Genomic DNA, 27,751 nt, shown 5'->3' with positions numbered 1-27,751 from the left:
CCCAAATAATAACGAAGCATCATGACACAATATTGATCATGACACAATGTATTTTATATACTGTTAATGACATAAAACATATTTATAGATTGTTACTGACAGAGAATCGTACAATTTCTGTTCTGTGTGTTATCTGACTGTACTTGCCTGTGATGCTGCCACAAGTCAGTGTTTCTCTGTCCCTGTACCTTCCCGTACTTGTGCACTTGGCAATAAATTCAACAGGACCTGAGAAATCTCAGTGAGATTTGATTAGTGATGATCATCTTGGCAGCTCGGTAGGTCGAATGTATGCGACAGTACACTGTTAAATGCAAAACCCTGAACAGTGTTGATGATCAGAGGGATCTTAGACTCCAAGTTCATCGCTCCCTGAAAGAGACTGCACAGATTGATCGGGTGGTTAAGAAGGCAAATGGCATGGTTGTCTTTATTAGTTGAAGCACTGAGTTCAAAAGTCGGAAAGTTGTGTTGCAGCTGTTCCGAGCCTGCGGTCGTACTGTGACTGTTTCTTTAAGAGCGCCGGCGTGAGGAGGCGGGGCTATGACGTCAGTCACAGGCTGAAAGAGCTGACTGTGGACTGAACCATGAGAGAGAGAGAGCGATCTGCAGACAGGCAGTCGGCCAGTCTAAAGAGAGAGAGACTGGAAAAGCTGATAGCTTCAGTTAGTCGCAGCTGAGGCTTGGAACTCTCCTATGCCCACAAGAGTGGGTTGATCATCGGTACACAGAACCACAACGAACGTGTGTGGCTGTCAGTTCGTACAATCCATAGGAGTGGAATTTGGAATATCTTGTATTAACCCTTGCCTGGGTATGTTGTGTGGTAACCATGTAAGACGGTATTCCTGTGACAGGTCACTTTCACTGAGAACTCGTCTGTGGACGGATTCGACGGATAAGAACTTCGTCGACGGTTATTTTGAAGTAACGGCCTTTTCTCTACGTTTCACCCTGGATTACAAATATCTCTCTCCCGTCATTTATTCCGTGGATTTCTGAACTTTCCTACTTTACCATCTCAAGACTCTAAACTTTGATCCCTCAGGCTCGATAGTCTGGGAGTTACATTTACACATATATACACTTAATACTGTTAACTTTATTTCGTTAAGTTACTATATTATAAGTAGATACTAATAAACAGAGTGTTTTTACCATCAAAACCAGACTCCAGTGTGAACTCTATTGCTGCTGGTCCGTTTCTAAAACGCTTCAGTTCGTAACACAGTTTTATAAAACGAGTTAGACTACATCTGGAGTGTTTCATACAGTTCTGGTCGCCCCCATTCTCGGAAGGATGCCGGGGCTTTGGACAGGGCGCAGAAGAGGTTTCCCAGGATACTGCCTGGATTAGAGAGAACGAGCTATAACGAGAGGCTGGACAACATTTCAGTTCATTTCAGAAATGACAACAGTTCAGTTTCCTTCTGTGGCTCCAGAGCAGAAGCTCAGTCTGTCTAATATTTCCGCACAATTAAAATGGGGAATTTGTTTACTATCATCACGTACTGAACTTCCAATGAAAATCTTGCCTGACGTACCATCCGAACAGATCGATACATTGCAACAGTCCATTGAGCTGATATACAACAGAACAATCACTGTAACAAAGTATTATGGCTGCAGAGAAAGTGCAGTGCAGATAGACATATGGTGCAGGTTCACGTCGAGTTACATTGTGAGACCGAGTCCATTCTATCATTCATTTGGCTTCTAACCACAGACGGGAAGCCGTCCTTGAGCTTGTCATTACGAATAACTGCAGGTCTTTTTTCTCACTTTCTCGTGGCACTAGACAGGGATGTCCATTAAGCCCTTTATTATTTAATCTTGTATTGGAGACTTTTGCTATAACACTAAGTGAAGCTAAAAAATATTCATGGCATCTCTATGAATGGAACCATACATAAGATTTCTCTTTAAGCAGATTATCTTTTGGTTTTTATTTCAAATCTTGAGGAATCAATTCCTTCTCTTTTGGAAACACTTAAAGATTTCGGTAAATTTTCAGGATATAAACTTAACTTGAATAACAGTGAATTGTTTCCATTAAATGTCCCTTTTAGTATATATAATGATATTCCTTTTAGAATAGTTAATATATTTAGATATTTAGGTATTATTATTACCTAAAAAATATAAAGATCTTTATAAAGCGAATATAGTTCCTTTAATGGACTCCATGAAACAACAATTTTCGAGATGGAATCCATTTACTTTTTCTTTAAGAGGTCGTACTCATGCTGTGAAAATGATTTTACCTAGATTTTTATATATATTCCAAAATATACCCATCTTTTTAACTAAAACAAATTTCGATCAAATTGACTCTCTTATTTCTTCCTTTATTTGGAATAATAAGAGACCAAGAATTAATAAGTATCATTTACAAAATTCTAAAAAAAAGATGGTGGACTTGAACTTCCTAATTTAAGACTGTATTATTGGGCTGTGAATATTAGACAACTATATTTTTGGTTATATTGGCTTGATAAGAACCAAAAATCATTATGGGTTGATTTGGAATTAAAAGCTGTTAAACAATTTTATTTAACGTTAGTTGTAGGAGCTCCATTACCTTTACAGCTCTCTAAAATTCCAAATTTAAATATTTACCCGGTTATTAAACAATCCCTACGGATTTGGGTTCAGTTTCGTAATTTTTTTTAAAAAATTAAACAATTTACGTTGTATAGTTTTTATATCGAAACTTTCCATTTAAACCATCAAGAACTGACCCAATTTTTCTCCTATGGAAAAATAAATGGATCCATTCTTTTACAGATTTATTTTGTAATGGTCGATTGATGACCTTGGAAGAGTTAATTAACAAATTTCCTCTCGCTCGTACAGATTTTTTGCAATATGTCCAGGTGAAACATTTTTTACAACAATGTTTACCTAAGTTTCCATATTTACAAGAATCTGATTTGTTGGATACCATTTTGAAATTGAATCCCTTAGTGAAAGGTTCTATTAGCAGAATTTATAATTTATTTTTGTTACAAAAGGAGAACCTATCACTAAAGATTAAACAAGATTGGGAGAGAGAACTTAATATGACCCTTGTTAAAGAAGATTAGCTTCGAGTTTTGAAAAACGTAAATTCTTCTTCTGTATGTGCCAACCATTGTTAATTCAATTTAAAACTGTTCACCGTTATTATTTTACAAAGGAGAGACTATCTAAAATATTTCCTACTACAGGCAAATGCTGTGATAATGTGAAACTGAAGTAGCTACTTTGTCACATATGTTCTGGTCATATTCTTCATTAAAATCGTTTTGAAAATCTTTATTTTCTACAATTTCTAAAGCTCTGAAAATGAATTTACAACCTAATAGATTGACTGGAATAGCTCTAATTCATATTCAGGATATTTCATCTTCAGATCAACATGTAATTCCATTTGTTACACTACTGACAAGAAGGGCTATTTTATTAAAATGGAAAGATATTTCTTCCCCTACATTAATTGAATGGTTTTCTCAAGGAATGTTATGTCTTAGTTTGGAAAAAATAGAAGTAGAACTTTTGATACTCGATTCGATTTTGAGAGAAGATGGGGTTCTTTTGCCAAATATTATCACTTAATTTGAATTATGCTATATGGTTTCCGTCCAATTTTATTTTTTTATAAATATGAAATGACAGTTGATGATGCTTTTTTTAAAAAATTTAGATGATGGTCAAACGTATTGCTCCGGAGGGTTCATTCCTAATGGATTTTTCCCCTTTTTTTGTGGTTACTGGGCTTTTTTCCGAGGGAGATGGGGTACTTTTTTCCCTTATTTTTCGATATATATATTTTCCATTTTTATATTTTACGATCAGTTCTTTTAGCTTTATTAATTGAATACATATTAATCTATTGACGCTTTGTATCATTTTATAGCTGTAGAAGATTATGTGTCAATAAAAAAATTCTAAAAATGAAAAATGAAACTGGCAAAACAATCACTAGACATATGGTGCAGGGTCACGTCGAGTTACATTGTGAGGCCGAGTCCATTTTATCATTCATTTGACTTATAACCACAGACAGGAAACCGTCCTTGAGCCGGATGGTTCGCGCTTTAAGGCTTTTGTATCTCTTCCCCGATGGGGGAGCGGGTTTGCAGCAAGAATGTCCAGGTTGTGAGGATCTTTGAGTACATGGCCTGCTTTTCCGAGGCAGGGGAATTGTAGGAAGAGTCTATGGAGGGGAGGCTTGTTTCTCTGATGTTCTCTGCTCTCCAAAGTTCTCTGCAGTTCCTTGCACTCATGGGCAGAGCAGTAGCCATACGAAGGAGTGAAGTATCGACAAGAAGCTCAGAGACCTCGGCCTTCACTCTGCCTTGTGCAGCTGGATCCTGGACTTCCTGTCCGATCGCCGGCAGGTGGTAAGAGTGGGCTCCCTCACCTCTGTCTTTCTGACCCTCAGCACACATACCTCACAGGGTTGTCTCCTTGGCCCCCGCCTTTACTCTCGAAGCACCCATGACTTGTGTCGCCACCCACAGTTCCAATCTGTTAAGTAAATTTGCTGACGACACTACACTGACTGGCCTAATCTCAAATAATAACGAGGCAGCCTACAGAGAAGAAGTCATCACCCCGACACAGTGGTGTCAAGAAAACAACCTCTCCCTCATTGTGACAAAAACAAGGGAGCTGGTTGTGGATTTCAGGAGGAATGGAGACAGGGACCAAAATCATCATTTCCAAGTCTGTTATTGATACAAAATGCACATTATAATATTGATCATGACACAATGTATTTTAGATACTGTTAATGACATAAAACATGTTTATAGATTGTTACTGACAGAGAATCGTACAATTTGTGTTCCGTGTGTTATCTGAATGTACTTGCCTGTGATGCTGCCACAAGTCAGTGTTTCTCTGTACCTGTACCTTCCCGTACTTGTGCACTTGGCAATAAATTCAACAGGACCTGAGAAATCTCAGTGAGATTTGATTAGTGATGATCATCTTGGCAGCTCGGTAGGTCGAATGTATGAGACAGTACACTGTTAAATGCAAAACCCTGAACAGTGTTGATGATCAGAGGGATCTTAGACTCCAAGTTCATCGCTCCCTGAAAGAGACTGCACAGATTGATTAGGTGGTTAAGAAGGCAAATGGCATGGTTGTCTTTATTAGTTGAAGCATTGAGTTCAAAAGTCGGGAAGTTATGTTGCGGCTGTTACGAGCCTGCGGTCGTACTGTGACTGTTTCTTTAAGAGCGCCGGCGTGAGTAGGCGGGGCTATGACGTCAGTCACAGGCTGACAGCGCTGACTGTGGACTGAACCATAAGAGAGAGAGAGAGAGCGATCTGCAGACAGGCAGTCGGCCAATCTAAAGAGAGAGAGAGACTGGAAAAGCTGATCGCTTCAGTTAGTCACAGCTGAGGCTTGGAACTCTCCTATGCCCACAGGAGTGGGTTGATCATCGGTACACGGAACCACAACGAATGTGTGTGGCTGTCACTTCGTATAATCCATAGGAGTGGATTTTGGAATATCTTGTGTTAATCCTTGCCTGGGTATGTTGTGTGATAACCCCTGGAAGACGGTATTCCTGTGACAGGTCACTTTCGCTGATAACTCATATGTGGACGGATTCAACGGATAAGAACTCGTCGACGGTTATTTTGAAGTAACGGCCTTTTCTCTACGTTTCACCCTGGATTACAAATATCCTCTTTCCCATCATTTATTCCGTGGATTACTGAACTTTCTACTTTACCATCTCAAGACTCTGAGCTTTGTTCCCTCACGTTCGATAGTCTAGGAATTATATTTACACATATATACACTTAACACTGGTAACTTCCCTTTATTTCATTAAGTTACTACATCATAAGTAGAAACTAATAAAGTGAATGGCTTTAACATCAAAACCAGACACCAGTGTGAACTCTATTGCTGCTGGTTCGTTTCTAAAACGTCACACTTCGTAACAACAATTTTATAAAACTAGTTAGACCACATCTGGAGTGTTTCATACTGTTCTGGTCGCCCCATCCTCGGAAGGATATCAGGATATCGGAGAGGGCGCAGAAGAGGTTTTACCAGGGCACTGCCTGGATTAGAGGGCATGAGCTATAACGAGAGGCTGGACAAACTTGTGTTGTTTTCTCCAGAGCGGCGCAGGCTGGGGTGAGACTGGATGGATTACGAGAGGAATGGATAGAGTGGACAGACGATATATTTTTCCTGGGGGTTGAAATGACTAATACATTAAGGTGAGAGGAGATGTGAGCGGCAAGTTTATTTCTGTCCACAGAGTAGTGGTAGCTGGTTCTCAGTCTGGGGGGGGGGGGGGGGGGGGGGGGGGGGAGAGAGAGAGAGAGAGAGAGAGAGAGGAGAGAGAGGAGAGAGAGAGAGGAGAGAGAGAGAGAGAGGAGAGAGAGAGAGAGAGGGAGAGAGAGAGAGAGAGAGAGAGGAGAGAGGAGAGAGAGAGAGAGAGAGAGAGAGAGAGAGAGAGAGAGAGAGAGACCAAAGCCGTCACGTGATTCCTTTGCCCCTCCCATTTAACCGTAGATGGGCAGCATCTGTGCATCTGTTTCCGAGGCCCCGCCCTCCGGACACTGAAACGATCGGCTTCGCGCATGCCCAGCTTCTCCGGGCGGACGGTGTTTTCATCTCCGCTCATTGCTGAAGTGGGTCGTCTGTGTGATCGGGGAAGGCTTTTCGTCTCCACGGTCAGCATCCCTGTCTGCTGAGCGGAAGATATCACTTTCCCATCGGTGAGTATTGAGACCGATCCCGAGCGGGGAGATCCGATGTTGGCCGTGAGCCCCGAACTGAGGGCCCAGTTACTCATTTATTTTCCAGTTATCTGGGCTCGTCAGAAATGTGTCCCCTTCACATAATCTGCATTGAACGATCCAAACCAGGAGTACAGGGTGTCTATTTCCTCAGAATTGAAATGGAAGTCCCGCCAACAGGTCACGTGAGGCTGTGTATCGCAGATTCACCCCGCCCTCCGCTTTTGTGACGCAAGATCACGTGGTGTGTTTTTGGCCACTTAGTCAGATTAACATTCCAATTCGGCTCGCTTCCTGAGGCTCCTCACATTTGTCCTGGAGCTTTATGGCTGTTGTGTCTTCTCCCGGACTGGGGTGGGTGAGAAAGGAGAACGTCCCAGGTTGTGGGGATCTTTGATTTCACTGACTGCTTTACCGAGGGACTGGGAAGTCTAGTGGGGAGAATGGTTTCTGTGATGTGCTGATCTGGATCCAAATGACTGTGCAGTTCCTCGCAGTCACGGGCGGAGCAGTTACCATGCAAAGCGTGAAGTGTCCGGATGGGAAACTTTCTATGGTGTGTTGATAAAAATTTGGTGAGGGTTAAAGTATATATGGCAAAGTTCTTGTTGTTTCTTCTAACTCTGTCATTTTCGAATCTCTTTATACAGTAGTATGTATCATTAATTCAGTAGCTGTGGTGTGTTCTGACGTCTCCGGACCGGCTTTTCCATGTTTACAACAGTAGGGACTAGGACCCGTGAGTCTGGCGTTCAAACTGTGTTTGGAAATTCCCCCACCCCTCACTGTCACCAGTCTGTCATTTGGTGGAAATCAGGCAGAATCTCAAGTTGCTGGAGATCTGCACTAAAAACTAAATGTTTGAAGTCATTCTGACGAAACGTCATTAACCTGAATTGTAAAGTTTGTTCCCCTCCCCGCAGCTGTTCCTTACCTGCTGAGTGTTTCTGGTAATTCCACTTTCTTTTTATTACATTTAACCTGGAAATGGAAATGACTCGATCTGTGATAGTACATCAGTAAAGGAAGCACAATTTTTCCCTGTCAATTATCCTGGTACCAGTTTGTCTGTTATTGCTGGAAATGTGTTCAGTGCAGTTGTTTGCTAACGAGGTTCACATGAATAATCTCAGGAGTGATCGGCGTTATGTGTGAGGAGCATTTGATGGTTCTGGACCTGTGCTCAATGGAGTTCAGAGGGACGGTGGGGGTGGTGGGGGGATGTATGGTTAAGTAAACCTACCGAATGCTGAAAAGCCTGGATACAGTGGACATGGAGAGGATGTTTCCATTAGACAGAGAGTCTGTGATCTGACAGACTCTCACAGTCTCAGAATAAAGATGCTTCCCGTTAAAATTCAGTTGAGATTTTTTTTGCATTAGGTGTCCGAAGTGTGGGAATTTGTTGCCACAGAGGTTGGTTGAGGCTGTGATTTGGGTATATTTATGGACAGAGATTAATATATTCAAGATTGCTAAATAGCTTCAAGGTTACAGGAGGAAGGCAGGAATATGGTGTTGGAATAAAAACCAGCCATGTTTAAATGGTGGAGCAGATCAGATGGATCAAATCACCTAATTCTGTTCCTTATGTCTTTACCGTGACTGAATGATGGCTCCTTCTTATCCCATATTCTTTTGTGTCATGTGAGGGACAATAAAAGATTGTTCACTGAGATCATTATATCTGCCCTTCAACGTTTAAATTTCAGTGAGTTTTGTTCTTAGTAACATTAAGCAGAAATGTTTGGTTCTGCTTTTTATTGTTAATGTGCTTCATTATCTTTCATGTTAACGTTAGACCTGCAGTGAGAGATTTATTGGAAGAAAAACCACAACTGAAGATGAGGGAACAACAACAAGTGAACCAGCCCGAGGACTGAGAGCATCAACTGGAGAGAACCCATCTGACTCGGAGATTCCAGTGATTCAGTCAAGAGAAAGTTTGGTGAGTCTCATTTACTCAAACACTGGTCCTTTAGACATTACATACCTGTACAAGGGAAGGTAGGAAACAGCTGGAGCGAGACTGAATGTGCCCTGAAGAACCAGTTATGCCTCTGTCAGACCCAGTTGCAATCACTCCGGATCTGGTAATGTGCTTCCAGCAGCCCAGCCCTTTAAAACCACTCCCATTTTGTGGAAGTCGAATCTGGAGAGAAGTCTCTCATAGACTGTATAAGTACAAACTCTTTATTCCAAGTATCTGGGGCTTACTCAGTTAGTCGCTCAAACAGGAACAGTCAATGACTGTTCCCGCCCAATCCACTAACTGACTAACAATTCCCCTTCACCACAGATATATCCATCCAGATACCCCCCACACAAGACAGGCTGGAACCAAAGTTATTTACTACATGACAGGCTGGAGCCCCTAAATACAAATTACAAAATAATTACACAATACACAATTTGTACACAAATATAAAATGGCTTATACACACAGAACAGACTGAAGCTGTCCTTTCTCTGCACATGAACACACAAGGCGATGAGCGTCCTGAAACCCTAGCTAGCTACCTTCAAGAAGAAATATGGCTCAGCATGGCTTAGTACATCTACTGATCATCAGCAGTTTCTTTCAGAAAAACAGGCTGCTATTTTTTAACGAAGTGTTAAACCATACTTCATCATTCCCTGCTTTTTGATTGTTACATGAGCAACAAAACAGTAATTTTTTTTACAGAGAAAGCAACCGAATACAGTTTTGACTTCTCAGTGGGTAAAAATGGCATACAACAGTAACTATAACAATGATATGTACAACTATTAGGCCATAATGCAATATTATGCCTCACATATTACCAAACAGGCCTTCGAAGATCACCATTTTGACTCTTCAGTGAACCTGTGTAAATCCTGCCCTAATTTCTTGATGCTGTCAATCTCCTAGGCAATGTGCTTGGAGAGGAATGTAATGTTATTAGACTCATCAAGGATATAGGTGCAGCATTCTGTGTCAATAATAGCACAGGTTCCCCCTTCTTAGCTAGGATAAAATCTAAAGCCGTAAGATTCTATAGGACTGTTTGCCAGATTGCAATCATTTCAGTGGATATTTCTGTTACTTGGGTCTGTGTTTCTGCCAGGGCCTCTGCAGTATTGTGGCCAGCTCCTCAAGTGCTTGTAGCCAAATTGATTATCTCTCGTGAATTCCCGGCTACTCCATAGGAGAGAAAAACTATCATCAAAGATCGCTCAGTCTCAGTTATTCCTCTCCGCTGCTGGGCACCTGCAAGTATGGCCACGATGCATGTTTCTCAGTGTAGGAAGTTCCGTTTGGTGGGGGCCTGAGATACATCTGTCAAAACACTGTGTCTGTCAGGGCCCCTAGTTCTACCCATTTGGCATAAGTGTGACAGAGACAGAAAGATCGTAACTGGATGCTGGGGTGAGCCCTCTCAAAGACATAAACACAAACACTACTGTTACGCACTCGTAACGGTTTAAATGAACCTGCAGCAATATTTACCACATATGTGTAAATATAACTCCCAAACCACTGAGCTCAGGGAATACCAAGCTCAAAGTCTTGAGATGGTGAAGTATGAAAGTTCAGTTCAGCCATGGAATAAATGACAAGAGAGATATTTGTAATCCAAGGTGAATGTCAAGAGAAGGCAATTACATTGAATTCCACAAATTCCACAGTGGTAAAACAGGATAACAGTCGCTGTAGGTCTTATCCATCGTTGTTCTAAATCCACATACGAATTATCACCAGAAGTAGCTTATCACAGGAGTACTGTCTGCAGAAGGAACTACCACCCAAGCAAGGGTTAACACACAGGTAGATTCCGCAAGGTACTCCCAATCCAGATCCAACACACAACGTATTACTGACAGTGATTTCCACAGAATATCCCTTCTCACAAGTGTTTACCACATAACACACCCGAATCCAGTTAAGGGTTAACAAAAGTGGTAGCCACGGGATACTCCAACAAAATCCCCATATGGATTATACGAATTATCACCAACAGTGATTGGTCACAGGGGTACCTCTTCAAGTGATTACCACCCCCAGGCAAGGGTTAGCACAAGTGGTCCTCACAGGATACTCCCAAACCAACAGATCCACTCCAGTGGATCAAACAAAGTGACAATCACACATTCAGTATACAACGCATCAATAATTAACCCACCCTTGTGCGCATAGGAGAGTCCAAACAGTGACCTTTGGCCACTAGGTCCTTTGTTTCGAACTTTCCATCTTCTTTCTTTCTCTCCGGCTGACTGTGTGTCCTTGCTTAAATAAAACAAACTTTGAGCTATGTAAACACAAGCTGCCAGCAAGTGTAAACATGCTCCATGGTCAAATAGTTTCAGCCCTCTCTCTCTCTCTCTTTGTAAGAATCAAACAGGAGCTGAGAAAGCTGGTGGCTGACATCACTCAGGCAATATCTGTTAAAATGACAGTCCACAGCAAGAAACCGAGAGGTTCATCACTCTCTACTATCAACCAATACAATTTCCTTTAGTCCGAGAGAGTCCTTCTACTCATTTCCTTCAGTAACACGTTTGTAGTCTGTTCGATATATCCACCGAGATTGCCCTTTCAGTTTCACAGCTGTCGGAGTGGTCAGTAACACTTGATATGGTCCTCTCCACCGAGGTCTGAGTTTCCCTCGATCGCAGTTCCTGATCAGGATAAATTCCCAGGTTCTATGGTGGGATAGTCACACCTCTCTGCAGGGTAGTTCTCTTCCTTGTAAGCCTGTCATACCTGTGAATGTAACGCTTGGAAAATTTTGGTTAGTTGGCATATTTATTTCCCCATCTCTTCCAATATCTAATTTTGCTGGTAGGCTTTCTGGGAGCAATGGTGCACAAGGTCTTGGTCCCCAGGATATCCTCATGGGCCATGCATAAATGTTTTAAACTGGTGACAACCCCGCTTACCCCTATGGGGTAACCCTTGTGGAATAGGGCTAACGGTAGGACATTCAACCAAGTGAGTCCAGTCTCCGCTGCTCTTAGTCTGGCCAGTTTACTCTTCAGAGTGCCATAGGCTCTTTCCACTCTGCTAGTGGCCCGTGGGTGGTGTACACAGTGGAATTGTTGCTGGATAGCTAGTTCGTTACATACCCCTTCGTTTACTTTCACCACAAAGTGTGGGCCATTGTCAGAGCTGAGCATCTCTGGCAGGCTGTACCTGGGAATTATATCCCATAATAATACCTTCACAACAGTCATAGCAGGATTAATGGTAGTTGGAATAGCTTCAATCCATCTACTAAACACATCTATAATAACTAAGCAGTATCTATAGCAATGTACTCTAGGCAACTTGTAGACACAGAAAAGGATCCACCTGTCAAGGGAGTTGTACCCGGTGTGCAGGGTACAGGTTACCAACCATTCTCTCCTTTCCCAGGTGTGTACAATTATGTATATAATCGGCCAATATTGGTAAAAACTGTGTAGGAACCCAAACCTGTCCCGCTGGGGTGATCCAAAAACCTAGGTCAGGGTCTTTCTGGCACCCCCATCTGGGACCACAGTTTGTGCTCCTCCTCAGAGGCGTCCCCCTGAAAATTACGTACCTCCCACATGTCCAGCAAACCCGTTCTGCTTTAGTCATGGAGGGTTGCTTGACGGGAACCCGAGGAGGCTACAACTACTGAGGATTGTGCCACACTTTTCACTGTCTGATCTGCTAGAGCATTGTGTTTAGTGACACAGTTGGACATGCGTGTGTGGGCAGCACATTTCATAACAGCCAGAACTCGAGGTAGCTGTAGCGTGGTGAGTAATTTGTTTACAAAGGTGGCATTACTAATGGGGTTGCCAGAGGAAGTCAGGAATCCCCATGTTCCCAGAGAGCCCTGTAGTCATGTACAATTCCAAATGCATAACGGGAGTCTGTGTAAACGTTCCCACTTTAGTCTTTTGCTGGGATACAGGCACGAGTCAGAGCAAACAGCTCAGCCTTCTGGGCGGAAACAGCTGCTTCAAAAGAAGCTTGCTGAACAATTTCACTGTCTGTCACTATCGCATAGCCAGAATATTGTTTCCCTGCTGGATCCACAAAAGAGCTTCCATCCTCATAAAATTGCTTCGGGCTAGAGGGGGATATTGCAGAATGGATGGGAGAGTCTGTCCTTCCTTCACGGTGATCCGGACAGGGGGACAGTTGGTGCGACCGACTTCATGGCCTGAATTTGCTCAGAGGTGGGGTACAGCGTCTTGGGATCGGTCAATATTAAAAGTGTGTCTCACCAGATGTCCCGCCTTCGCCTCAGACTCCTTCCAGTATCGGAGTTGGACCGCAGCCAAGTCTTGCCAGTCTCCCTCAGTGCTGGAGGCTTGTTTCAGCAAGGTGTAGGCAATGAACTCTGGGCTCTTTGGCTTGAACCCAGGGCAAACACTAACAGTGGTATGGGGAACCACCAGTTCTGTCTGTCACCGAAGGAAATCCGGAAATTCGGCCAGTAATGCACTGCCCACTTTTCCTTTAACCTCTCCAATCACCATGACTGGGAACTTCTGTCCCTTGAGGGGTGCATAATATTGACTTTCCTCAGCTGAGAACCCCATAATGTCACAGCACAGAGTCACATGGGGGTCGACCACTGGGGGGTTGGAAATTGGGGAAGCTATCAGTTGTTCACCTGTCACAGGGTGACACCATTGCCTGTGCAGAGAATCTCGACTTCCAACAGACAGAGCAAGTCTCTCCCTGTTGGATTACACCCCCGACTGCGGGGTGCTAACTGTAAATGAAACCTCTCACTGGTTCCCGTGGAATTCCAGCTCCAGTGGCTGGTTATGTGAATACGTACGTTCCGTGCCTTCGAACCCAGACAGAGTGAATGTTGCGTCTGATAACTGCAATCCCTTTTCCGATACTGTTTCCCAATTGAGAGTGGTTGTAGTTGCCCCCATATCAATCATAAACGGAATTGGAGTAGCAGCAACTGTCAATATTACATTGGGCTCTTCCTGAGGGGTGGTACTCACGGTAGGAAGCATCCTTGCTTGTCAATTTCTAAACGGGTTGTTGTCCCCACCTGTCCCTTGGTAGGTTGTTGTTCCCATTTCTGATCCGCAGATATAGCCCGCTCGCATCCTTCTTCCCACTGAACATATTCACCTTTAATATTCTTTTCATATCTTTTTATTATTATTAGTATTATTCAAAAATAGCACAAGTGCATCGAAGTAACAACACTTACAATGCCTCATAAAAGAGGAAATTATCTTGAGGATTGAAAATTTTGTGAATTAAACAAAAAAGAAAAGTGCGGGGAAAAAAGAAGAAACCCATTGGAGGTACAACCCCGGAGCCATGCGTCATACAAAAAGCTCTAAAAATAAACATCAAACCGCCAAAAAGAAAGAAAAGATATATCAAAAAAATTCACATTTAGGTCGTGGAGGAAATCTATCAGTTAACTGAAATGCTAATAACGAGCAGATGAGCCCCATCTCTTCTCAAAATCAAATAAAGGTACAAAGGTTCGACTTCTAATTTTCTCCAAGACATAGCGTCACCTGAGAGAGCCATTGTGACAAAGTAGGAGCTGATATATCCTTCCATTTCAGCAAGATGGCCCTCCTAGCTATCAATGTAACAAACATGTTGGTCAGACACAGAAATACCATGGATATTTTGAGGAATTATTCCAAAAAGCATAGTCAATTTATTAGGTTGTAAATTGATTCTGAGCGCTTTAGAAATTGTCGAAAAGATTGACTTCCAAAACTGTTTTAATATAGAACATGACCAGGACACATGTGTCAGTGTGGCTGTCTCATTTTTACATCACAATACTTGTTAACATTGGGAAATATTTTTGGAAGTCTCTCCTTCGTCAAATGGTCATAATGTACAATTTTAAATTGAATCAGTGAATGACGAGCACAGATCGAAGAAGAGTTAACCAGCTTCAGAATCCATGTCCAATCCTCCCATATAAAAGGGAAATTGAGTTCCTTCTTCCAATCCTGTTTAATCTTAAGTAAAGGATGCTTATCCCTTTGTGATAATAAATTATAAATTCTTCCAATAGAACCTTTCAATGAGGGGTTCGTATTCATAATAGTATCTAACAAATCAGCCTCCAATATGTAAGGAAAATTACTTAAATATTTTTGTAAAACATGTCTAACTTGAAGATATTGTAAAAAATGTGAATATAAGGGAGAATACTTATCGACAAATTGTTCAAAAGACATCAATCTGCCTTCTTTAAATAAATCCAAAAAAGAATTAATACCTTTATTTTTCCAAAGTTAAAAAAATTGGAACACTCCAAGAAGGTTTAAAAAAGTAATTACGATAAATTATACTACAAAGTTTAACTTTTTTAAGATTAAAAAAATTGCGGAACTGGATCCAAATTTGTAAAGAGTGCTTAACCACAGGATATAGTTTTAAATTAGCAACTTTAGCTAATTGTATAGGTAGAGTAACTCCTAATAACGAAGTTAAATAAAACTGTTTCACAGCTCTCAGTTCCTGGTCTACTCAGATTGGCTGTTCATTCCTATCAACCCAATATAACCAGAAGAACATACACCACGTTAACAGCCCAATAATACATTCATAGATTAGGGAAAGTGAGACCACCATCCTTTTTCAACTTTTGCAAATGACATTTACCAATTCTTGGTCTTTTATTATCCCAAATAAAAGATAGAATAATAGAATCAATCTGATCAAAAAACTTCTTAGTAAACAAAAACAGGAATATTCTGAAATAAATATAAAAATTTTGTTGGGTGGAAGCAGACATATTGCTTGCTTCTTCTGGAATGATCCCAAAAATTGCTGTAAGTGGATTAGGTTGAACATCCACATCTATAACTTTGGATAATATTCCAAACACATCCCTCCAAAAATTGTTTAAACTTACACATGACCAAAACATATGAGTTAGAGTAGCCACTTCTGCATTACATCTGTCACAAATAGGGCTTATATTAGAAAAAATATGTGCCAATTTATCTTTGGACATATGGGCCCTGTGTACTATCTTAAACTGAATTTAGATATGGCGTGTGCAGATAGGTGAATTATTGACTAAATAATAAATTTTACTCCACTGATTATCTGAAAGTGAATGTTGAAGTTGTACTTCCCAGGTGCGTTGAACCCTATCATTAGGCGACATGCGAGCATTCATTAACTGTTTATAAAGGTTTGCTATTAATTGTTTTTGAAAAGGTTTAAACTGAAAAATAGCATAAGCCAAATTTAAAGAGCAGGCCAAGGGGTAAATTGGTAAAAAATCACGTAAAAAATTCCCAACCTGTAAATATCTGAAAAATGTGTATTAGAGATATCATATTTGTCCATTAACTGTGAAAAAGACATTAAACAGTCTTGTAAAAACAAATCTAAAAAAGTCCAATAAAGGAGGAAAATTGGCTTTATAAAGATCCTGATATTTTTTAGTAATTATAACACCTAAATATCTAAAAGAATCCATAACTTTAAAAGGAATATTATCATTTATAGAGACAGATTCATTTAAAGGAAGTAATTCACTTTTACTAAAATTTATTTTATATCCTGAAAGGTCTCCAAATTTGTCATATAATTTTAGCAAAGCAGGAATAGATTATTCAGGCTTGGATATATATACCAATAAATCATCAGTGTAAAGAGAGATCTTGTGCATGGTCTCATTCACAAAAATCCCATGAATATTTTCGGCTTCTCAAAGAGCAATAGCAAGGGGCTCTAATCTTAAGTTTCATAACAAAGGACTTAATGGACAACCTTGGCTTGTCCCCTGTGATAGCTGAAAAAAGGAGACCTACAGTTATTAGTGACAACAGAAGCAATAGAAACTTTCTATATCATTTTAATCCAATTATTAAAATTAATACCAAAACCAAATTTTTCTAAAGTATTAAATAAATATTTCCATTCGATTCAATCAAATGCTTTTTCAGCATCCAAAGATATAAGGCATTGTGGAGTTTTAGAAGAAGGTGAATATATAATGGTAAATAATCTCCGAACATTTGAGAAAGAATAATGACCCTTTATAAAGCCTGTTTGATCTTTAAAAATGATTTTACCCAAAATACTCTCCAACAGATTGGCCATTATCTTTAAGTGAATCTTAGCATCAACATTCAATAATGAAATAGGTCTGTATGAGGCACAATCAGAAGAATCTTAATCCTTTTTGAGAATTAAAGAAATAGAAGTTTCATAAAAAGTAGAGGGTAAATCACTTTTCACAAAAGATTCTTTAAACATCTCCAACATATATGGAGAAAGCAATTTTCCAAATTTTTAATAAAATTCTACAGGATAACCGGCAAGTCCCAGGGCCTTACCAGATTGCATTGAGAAAATAGCTTTATGAATTTTGGATTCAGTAATTTAGGCATCCAGAGTTTTTTGATCCTCAACAGAAATTTTAGGAAAAGCAATCATTCGTAAAAAAAAAACATTCATTTCAGAAGAGTCCACTGGACATTGAGATTTATAAAGTTCAGTATAAAAGACTTGAAAAATCTTATTAATTTCTTCATAATCCCGAGCCAGGGTACCATCTTTTCTACGAATTTTCAAAATTTGCCTCTTGGCTCCAGCTGATTTTAATTGAGATGCATGTAGTTTATTATTTTTATCTCCAAACATATAAAATTGGGTCTTTAACTTAAGTAGATAACCTTCAATTGAATGAGTTAATAATAGGTTATATTATGATTGAAGTTCCACCCTTTTTTTAAATGTCAATATTAGGGGAAGTCACATAGATATTATCTAAATCTTTAATTTGTTTTGAAATTTTATCTAATTTTGCTTTAGTCTGTTTTTTAAGTTTAGTTGAATAAGAAATAATCTGACCACATAAAAATGCTTTGAATGTATCCAATATAATTAATTTAGACATACCTCCTATAACATTAAAAAGTAAAAACTTCTTTTATCTGGCTTTTGATAAAACTGATAAATCAGAGCTTTGCAATAAAGTCTGAGACATGTGCCATGGTGGACGGCCAAAAATGTCATCGTCAAATTCAAAGGACAAACTCAAAGGCGCGTGATCAGGTATAGCAATAGCGTCATATTCACAGTTTTTAACATTAGGCAAAAGACAGGGATCAACTATAATATAATCAATCCTTGAATATATTTCATAAACATGGAAAGAAAAAGAATATTCTCTGTTATCAGGGTGTAAATGCCTCCATAATTCGATCAACCCAAAATTGGTCAAAAAAAGAGTTAATAACTGACGCAAAATGATTTGTAAGTCATTGATTAGTTGAGCTCTTATCAATCATAGGATTTAAGCAACAGTTTAAAAACCCCACCCATTAACAACATATACTCATTTAAATCTGGCAGTAAAGCAAATATTTTTTTTTAAAAAGCAGGATCATCTAAATTAGGACCATACAAATTAACCAAAACAACCTTTCTATTACAAATCACTCCTTTAACAATTAAAAATCTACCATTAGAATCTGACTCAATATCCTCTTGAGTAAATATATTCGATTTAATAAAGATAGACACACCCTTAGTTTTGCTCTGAGAAGTAGCATGGAGTTGTTTTCCATTCCACCAGCGAAAAAATCTATTCTGATCTCCTGCCTTGATATGCGTCTCCTGAGCAAAAATTATATCAGGTTGGAATCGATCAATAATTTGAAGTCTTTTTTGTTTAATAGGATAATTCCAACCACGTATATTCCAAATTATTACATTAATCCATTTAACTGCCATACTATAATTTTATTCTAATTTACTTTATACATGCGCAGAACACATACCAATACGGGATTATCAAAGATGGCAGTGATGAAGAATAAAGCCATATAGAAAACACGCATGCTCTGGAACCCAATGGGAAAAAACTCCTAACTCTAAACCCACCCACCCTCCAAAAAGCCTGAAAAAATGGCAAGTGAACTAAGATAGATGCGAAGACATGGGCCACTCTGTTGGTCTCGTCTCTGCCTCCCCCCAGCCAGTACATAAAATATATAAAATGACCTTGCAAGAAAGACAGTAAAGTCTCAACAAAGGAGAGTGTTTACATTCTATCATGTGTTAAACAGAAAAAGAACCAAAATAATATAATCTCTTAGAGAGAAAAACCAGCCCCATCTTAAGTTTAGCTTTAAATCCCTAAGAAAACTTTAAATTCAGTTATAGGGTGCTATAATAAAACAGATTTAAAAAAGTTAATAGTATACTTAACTGAACTAAATTGATAGAAATATTAATTAGTAAAATCATAGTAACTTAACCCTCCCAGATAAATATATAAAAAGAAACCCTGTTGGTAGAAAAAAAGACTACCAGTTAGTAATTTAAGAAACAACAACAAAAATCAAACCAAATATTAGATAAAATGAACAAATCCTTTTATCCTCTTTTCTCAGTCAAATACGTAATTAACCATTTAAACAGTCAAACTTGATCAACAAACCAGTTGCAAATCTGACTTTTTAAAGCATAATTTAGCAAGCAAACCACATATGGACAATATGCAAAAGCTTTGGTGAGAAAATCCTTCATTACCCGTTACAGGGCTGCTACATAGGTTGTGTGAGAGTGCAGATGAACTCGATCAAACCCAGGGGAGATCAAAGTACTTATCAACAGTGATTTGCTAGCTGTGAAAACGATTACCTCTCTGTATAAAATTCACTGTGCACATGTCACTGAGTTAAAAAAAGTGCACAGTACATGATTTATGTGCACACTGGTCATTACAAATTAGAGGGGACATTGGTGGGAAGGTGGTGAGACCTCCAGCATCCCTGATGTCCTCACCTACAAGATGTGCACCCTGCACGTTAAGGAGTTGGAACCTGAAATGGATGAATTCCGGATCATCCGGGAGTTGGAGGGGGTGATAGATATGACATGAAGAGAGGTGAGTTGCACACAAGGTGCCGGGCACAGGAAACTGGGAGAGAGTCAGGAAGGGGAATGAGGTTAAATAGCCATTGCAGAGTACTCTAGTGCCCATCAAACACAACAAAAGGTAGACCACTTTAGAAACTGGTGGTGAAGGGGATTACCTGACAGAGAAAAGTCAAAGGGGTGATAGGGGATTCATTAGTTAGGGGAACAGAACAAGAGGGGACTGATATCCAAGTGGTAAGGCATGCTAGTGCTAGTAGGGGTGGAGCGGGTGATGTGGTTAAAATAAGCTGTAAGGGGAATGGGAGCCAGAATGACCAAACAGATAATGGAGAGGGTGAATTGAATTGAATTGACTTTATTAGATACCTACTTCATAAACATGAGGAGTAGAAAACTTTATGTTATCTCTCCATCTAAATGTGCAATGTGTAATTTATGGTAATTTATAACAGATCGTTTGTACATAGGACAGTCAATATAACATCGAAATGCAATTGTATCAGCATGAATTAATCAGTCTGATGGCCTGGTGGAAGATGATGTCCCAGAGCCTGTTGCTCCTTTTGCTGTGGTACCATTTCCTGGATGGTAGCAGCAGGAACAGTTTGTGGTTGTGGTGAATTTGGTCCCTGATATCCTTTGGGCCCTTTTTATACACCTGTCTGTGTAAATGTACTGAATAGTGGAAAGTTCACCACTACGGATGTGCTGGGCTGTCCGCAACACTCTCTGCAGTTTCCTGCAATTAAGGGAAGTACAATTCCCATACCAGGCAGTGATGCAGCCAGTCAGGATGCTCTCAAATGTGTCCCTGTAGAAAGTCCTCAGGATTTTGGTCCCCATCCCCAACTTTTTCAACTGTCTGAAGTGACAGAGGTGCTGTTGTGCTCTTTTCACAACACAGCCGGTATGTACAGACAATGTAAGGTGCTTGGTGATGTTTATGCCGAGGAACTTAAAGCTGTTCACCTTCTTAACCCCAGATCCAGTGATGTCAATAGGGGTTATCCTGTCTCCATTCCTCCTGTCGTCCACAATCAGCTCCTTTGTTTTTGTGAAAATGATGGAGGGTTTGTTTCCTTGACACCAGTCAGATGTTCAGATCATAGATAGATTCAGCAGTTAGATGGTTGAGCCTGGTGCAATGAATGTGCTGAGCTGTGTATATCACAATGCAAGAAGTATCGTAGGAAAGCCAGATGAGCTCAGGACAGGGAATTATGATATTCTAGCCAATATTGGGACTTGTTTACACCCAACAGTCTGAAGGATTTAGAGGAACAAATTTGTAGAGAGATTGAAGACCATGCCAATAAACAAAAAGGTTGATTCAGTAAGTGATTTTAACTTTCCATATATTGACGAAGACTCCCATACTATAAAAGGACTAGATAGGGTAGAGTTTGTCAAATGTGCCCTTAATCAATAAGTAGAATTCCCAATGTAGAAGTGTGCAATAAGCTGTTAGGAAATGATCAGGGCTGGTGACAGCAATTAGTGATCATAATGCCATGAGATTCAAAGTAAATATGGAAAAAGAGAGGTCTGGACCATGGGTTGAGATTCTAAATTAGAGAAAGGTCATTTTTGATGGTATCAGAAAGGATCTGACAAGTGTGGTTTGGGACAGGTTGTCTCCTGGCAAAGGAGTACCTGTAAGTGGGAGGCGTTCAGATGTGAATTTTTGAGGATGCAGAGTTTGTATTTGCCTGCCAAAATGAAAGTTGGAAGGTAACTGGTCCAGGGAACCTTGCTTTTGAAAAGAAATTGAAGCCTCGTATATTTTGTTCCTCTAAATGCCTCAGACTGTTGGGTGCTACCAAGACCCATTAATGACTACAAATCATGATTCCACGCACTGAGTTCATCTGAATTTTTTTGTTGTCTTCTTTTGGTTTCTCAAAGCTTCCGAATAGTTTTTGTTCTTTTGTTTGCCCTCTCTTTGACATTTACGTTGGCTTTGGCTTCTCATTTTAGCCACAGTTGTGTCCTCCTGTCTTTCTAATGCTTCCACTTCTGTGGAATCACTCAGCTCCCGAATTGCTCCAGAAACTCCAGCCACTGCTGCTCAATTGTCACTCCTACCCTTTCCCTTCCAAACAAGTTTGGCCAGCTTCTCTGCCATAGAAACATGGAGAAGCTCAGTAAAGAAACAGGCTCTTTGGCCCATCTAGTCAATGCCAAAAAAGCATTTCAACTTGCAGTGCGACCTGGACCAGCTGGCAAAATGGTTTGAGAAAAGGAAAAAGGAATTTAATGCAGACAAGTGTGAGTTGTTGCACTTTGGTCTGACCTACCAAGGGAGGTCTTTCACAGTGACTGGTTGGGCACGGAGGAGTGTTGTAGAAGAAAGGGACCTGTTGTAGAAGAAAGTCCTTAATTCACTGAAACTGGTATCACAGTTAGATAGAGACAGAAGGGAAGATTTTAGCCCAATGGCCTTCATGAACAAAAGTACTGACAACAATAGATGGATGTTATGTTGACTTGTAGAAGACATTGGTGAGGCCTAATTTGGAGTACTGGGTGCAGTTTTGGTCACCAACCTACAGGAAAGCTGTAAGGACTTTGAAGGAGTTCAGAGAAAATTCACAAGTATGTTGCCAGGTCTGGAGTACTTGGGTTATAAGGAAAGATTGAACAGGTCAAGACTTTATTCCTTGGACTGTAGGAGTTTGAGGGGAGATTTGATTGTGATAGAGGGGCATAGATAGTGTAAATGCAAGCTGGCTTTTACCACTGAGATGGGGTGGGAGTACAACCAGAGGCCATGGGTTAAGGGTGAAAGGTGATATGTTAAGAGGAACATGAAGGGAAACTCATTCACACAGACAGTCATCCGGGTGTGGAATGAGCAGCCAGCTCAAGTGGTGCATGCAAGCTCGATTTCAACATTTCAGAGGTTCATGTAGGTACCTGCATGGTAGGGGTATGGGAGTGGGAAGATTAAATAGTTCAGCACAGACTAGATGGCCCAAAGGGCATGTTTCTGTGTTGTAATTTTCTACAAGAATGTGAAATATTACAAAAATTCACTCTGTCTTTTTAACAGCTGTGTGGACCAACCATTCACCTCAACAGGAATTTTTTATATGGCATTAAAACTGTGGCACTTTAAGTTAGTAATACATAAAAGAAAATCCCAGATGCACATCAAGAAAGACTAATTGCGTGAGACTGTTTCAGTTACTGTGGGGCCAGGCACCCATGCAGCTCAGCAGGAACAGGGAATAATACCAATGGAGAGATTCCAACTCAGCCAAGGTAGAAATTGGAGATGGCAGAAATGCCCCATTCTTATAGAAACAGGAACAGCATCAGGGAATTGATGGTCATTCCAGATACCAGCACTCTGCCCAGTCAGGTGATGATTTCTGTGTCCAACTTGGGTAGAATCTCACTGTAACAGTGTGATACCAGATCAAACCTTGGTAACTCAAGTAATCTCATCTGAAATGTTGTCCTACACCCATTGATGGATTTTGTAAATCTTTTTACAGGTTAAAAACAAGAAGGAGTTTGTCTCCAGGAAGTTCAAACACGGCACACCAGTTTGGTTGTCTCTGTCCAGATATTTAAGAAGTGGAGCAAGGGGTTCAATCGACCATCCTTCCTGCTCAAACTGTGGGGAGGGATTCACTCGGTCATTTGACCAACTGGCAACCCGTCATTTCACACAGGAGAAAGGCCATTCACCTGCTCAGACAGTGGGAATGGATTCACTCGTTTATCACAACTGAAGGTACATCAGCAAGTTCACACTGGGCAAGGCCATTCACCTGTTCTGTGTGTGAGAAAGGATTCAGTCAGTCTTCCCACCTGCGGACACAACAGTCAGTTCACTCTGGGCAAAGGCTGGTGATCTGCTGAATTTCTGGGAAAGGATTCACTCAGTCATCTGACCTAATGGCACACCAGCGAGTTCACACTGGAGAGAGGCCGTTCAGCTGCTCAGTCTGTGGGAAGAGATTCACTCAGTCATCCCACCTGCAAAGTCATCAGCGAGTTCACACTGGGGAGAAGCCGTTCATCTGCTCAGTCTGTGGGAAGGGATTCACTCGGTCATCCACCCTACTGGTACATCAGCGAGTTCACACTGGGGAGAAACCGTTCACCTGTTCAGAATGTGGGAAGAGATTCACTGATTCTTCCACCCTACAGAAGCATCAGCGAGTTCACACTGGGGAGAAGCCGTTCACCTGCTCAGAATGTGGGAAGGGATTCACTCAGTCATCCCACCTACTGGAACACCAGTCAGTTCACACTGGGGAGAAGCCATTCACCTGCACAGAATGTGGGAAGAGATTCAATCAGTCATCCAATCTACAGAGACATCATCGAATTCACACTGGAGAGCGGCCATTCACCTGCTCAGTCTGTGGGAAGAGATTCACTAATCCATCCACCATTCTGAGTCATCAGCGAGTTCACACTGGAGAGAAGCCATTCACCTGCTCAGAGTGTGGGATGGGATTCACTGACTCTTCCACCCTACAGAGACATCAGCGAGTTCACACTGGGGAGAAGCTGTTCATCTGCTCAGAGTGTGGGAAGGGATTCACTCAGTCATCCAATCTACAGAGACATCATCGAGTTCACACTGGTGAGAGGCCATTCACCTGCTCAGAGTGTGGGAAAGGATTCACTGACTCTTCCACCCTACAGAGTCACCAGCGAGTTCACACTGGGGAGAAGCTTTTCATCTGCTCAGTCTGTGGGAAGGGATTCACTCGGTCATCCACCCTACTGGTACATCAGCGCGTTCACACTGGAGAGAAACCGTTCACCTGCTCAGAATGTGGGAAGAGATTCACTGATTCATCCACCCTACAGAAGCATCAGCGAGTTCACACTGGGGAGAACCCGTTCACCTGCTCAGAATGTGGGAAGGATTTCACTCAGTCATCCCACCTACTGGAACACCAGTCAGTTCACACTGGGGAGAAGCTGTTCACCTGCTCAGAATGTGGGAAGAGATTCGCTCACTCATCCAACCTACATAGTCATCAGCGAATTCACACTGGAGAGATGCCATTCACCTGCTCAGAGTGTGGGAAGGGATTCACTCGGTCATCTCAACTACTGGCACACCAGCAAGTTCACACTGGGAAGTGGCCTTTCACCTGCTCAGAATGTGGGAAAGGATTCACTGAGTCATCCACCTTACTGGTACATCAGCGAGTTCACACTGGGGAGAAGCCGTTCACCTGCTCAGTCTGTGGGAAGAGATTCACTCGGTCAGCCAACCTACAGAGACATCAGCAAGTTCACACTAGGGAGAAGCCGTTCACCTGCTCAGTCGGTGGGAAAGGATTCACTCAGTCATCCCAAATACTGGAACACAAGTCAGTTCATAGTGGGGAGTGACCATTGTTATGAATCCCTAGGTTTTGTTTGCTGTGGACTGTCATTTTAAGAGAGAGAGAGAGAGATTAAGAAGGTGAATCAGTCAGACTTGCAGCTTGTTTACATTGCTCACAGCTTGTTTAGTTTTAACTGAGGACACAGACACTCAGAGTCAGATGGAGACGGATGAAAAATGGAAGAATCGAAACCAGGGAACTAGTGGCCAAGGGTCACTGTTTGGAACTTTCCTTTGCCCACAAGGGTGGGCTAATTATCGATTCACCATACATCGAATGTGTGGCTGTCACCTCATTTAACACATAGGAGTGGATCTGATTTGGGATATCCTATGGAGACCACTTATGTGTTAACCCTTGCCTGGGTGTGATGTGGTCATTCATTTGAAGATGATACCCCTCATGACAAGTCACTTTCGGTGAAAATTCGTATGTAGATTTGTAAAGATGACGGATAAAATCTACAGCAACTGTTCTCTCATTTTAACACTGTGGAACCTGTAGAACAGACAGACGGACAGACGTACTTTATTTATCCTGAGGGAAATTGAGTTTCGTTACAGCCGCACCAACCAAAAATAGTGTAGAAATATAGCAATATAAAACCATCAATAATTAAATAATAATAAGTTTATCTTTGCAAGTGGAAATAAGTCCAGGACCAGCCTATTGGCTCAGGGTGTCTGACACTCCGAGGGAAGATTAGAAAAGTTTGATGGCCACAGGCAGGAATGACTTCCTGTGATGCTCAGTGTTACATCTCGGTGAAATGAGTCTCTGGCTGAATGTACTCCTGTGCCTAACCAGTACATTATGGAGCGGATGGGAGTCATTGTCCAAGATGGCATGCAACTTGGACAGCATCCTCTTTTCAGACACCACCGCCAGAGAGTGCAGTTACACCCCCAAAACATCACTGGCATAACAAATGAGTTTGTTGATTCTGTTGGTGTCTGCTACCCTCAGCCTGCTGCCCCAGCACACAACAGCAAACATGATAGCACTAGTCACCACAGCCTCGTAGAACATCCTCAGCATCGTCTGGTAGATGTCAAAGGACCTCAGTATCCTCAGGAAATAGAGACGGCTCTGACCCTTCTTGTAAACAGCCTGAGTGTTCTTTGACCAGTCCAGTTTATTGTCAATTTGTATGCCCAGGTATTTGTAATCTTCCACCATGTCCACACTGACCCCTTGGATGGAAACAGGGGTCACCGGTGCCTTAGCCTTCCTCAGGTCCACCACCAGCTCCTTAGTCTTTTTCACATTAAGCTGCAGATGATTCTGCTCATACCATGTGACAAGTTTTCCACCATAGCTCTGTACTCAGCCTTATCTCCCTTGCTGTTTGACATAACTGCCTTCTCTCGACATTTACCCTGAATTACAAATATCTCTCTCATCACCTATTTTGTGGATGAACTGAACTTTCATACTTTACCATCTGAAGACTCCAAGTCTTGTTTCCCCGAGCTCAATAGTTTGGGAGTTATATTTACACACATACATACACATAACACTGTTAATTGTTGTTTAATTTGCCTAAGTTACTATATTATAAGTGGATATAATTAGCATTGTGGTTTTCACATCAAAAACAGACTCCAGTAGTAGTCTATTGCTGCTGGTTCGTTTCTGAAGCATTACGGTTCATAACAAAATGGGGCCTGCATCTGGGATATGATCAAATTTGAGGATTGATTAATTATCGATTTCATTGGGGAAATCTCTTTTGATTTATTTCTGTGCAGAAAATTTGTTGATCGATGTCAGGAAGCGCCAACCTCTGAGGTATTAGAGGACGCCAGAAGGGTTGAGTTGTTGAGTATTGCTGAAAGGTTACATCTTGCTAAGGTGAAATTGACAATGAGGAGGGCACAGATGCAGAGGATAATAGCTGAACATTATGTTTCTGAGAGTGTGTTTAAAGTGGAGGAGTTGGAGGTGTTTCCTGAAAGTAAACAAGTGAGCTTGAGCTCCAGTACAAGTGAGAAAAATTAAAGATGGAGGCTGCGGAAAGGCAGAGGCAGTTTGAGGCTAGAGAGGCAGAAAAACAGACAGAAAATTGTCTCATAAAGTATAACAAAGGGGAAGGCTCAGCAAGCCTATTCTGCTTTGACAGTTGATGAAGCAGCTGATTATTTATACTGCACCAATCAGCACCACTGGGCTATAAACGTGCAGGAGCAGTGTGTGGTTCACTGCTTTGCTCAAAGACACTCACGCTGCCTTGGCTGAGGATCGAAATCATGACCTTCAGATCGCTAGTTCAACACCTTAACCAGCTGGTCATGCACCACACATTATGACCTAGTGAAACAGGCTGTGCTCGGAGCTTATGAGTTGGTCCCAGAAGCATACAGGCAAAAGTTTAGACATTTGTAGAAATCTGTGAACCAGACGTATATGGAATTTGCTTATGAGAAATTTGTGTATATTTCCTGCTGGTGCACATATAAAAATGTAAATGATGATTTTAACAGCATGATGGTTTTAATTGAAGAATTCAAAAAGTGCGTGCCTGATGACATAAAGATGTATTTAGATGGAAATGATGCTGCCACTATGCAGGAGTCTGCTAGATTAGCAGAACAGTTTGCTTTAACTCATAAGGTTATGTTTACCCTGAATAAGAGTTTCGAAAAGAGTAGCAGGGATAACCAGGGTAAACCAGAAATTAATGCTGGGATTTGTCAAACTTGTCAAGTTGTGGCTAAACCTAATCAGGTCATCCCAGTGGCCCCACTGCTAACTATTATGTGTACTGCATTCAGATT

The 27,751-nt window shown here is 41.1% G+C and overlaps 2 protein-coding genes across 3 annotated transcripts in view; one reads left to right on the top strand and one right to left on the bottom strand.

The window, feature by feature from the left end:
* The window catches only part of LOC140721795 (uncharacterized), a 287,528-nt gene that overhangs the window by 31,815 nt on the left and 227,962 nt on the right, over positions 1-27,751 (bottom strand). The window lies entirely within an intron of this gene.
* LOC140721794 (uncharacterized) overlaps positions 7,079-27,751 on the top strand; it is a 141,491-nt gene continuing 120,818 nt past the window's right edge. For both annotated transcript variants that reach the window (XR_012097466.1, XM_073036593.1), the window contains exons 1-2: positions 7,079-7,333; positions 8,560-8,706. The gene's annotated coding sequence lies outside the window, so the exon portion shown is untranslated. The remainder of the gene's footprint in view (positions 7,334-8,559; positions 8,707-27,751) is intronic.

The sequence above is a fragment of the Hemitrygon akajei genome, unplaced genomic scaffold (assembly GCF_048418815.1).
Source record: "Hemitrygon akajei unplaced genomic scaffold, sHemAka1.3 Scf000061, whole genome shotgun sequence".
Lineage (NCBI taxonomy): Eukaryota > Metazoa > Chordata > Chondrichthyes > Myliobatiformes > Dasyatidae > Hemitrygon > Hemitrygon akajei.
The sequence above is the reverse complement of the archived record's forward strand: the minus strand, read 5'-3'. Positions and strand labels throughout refer to the sequence as shown.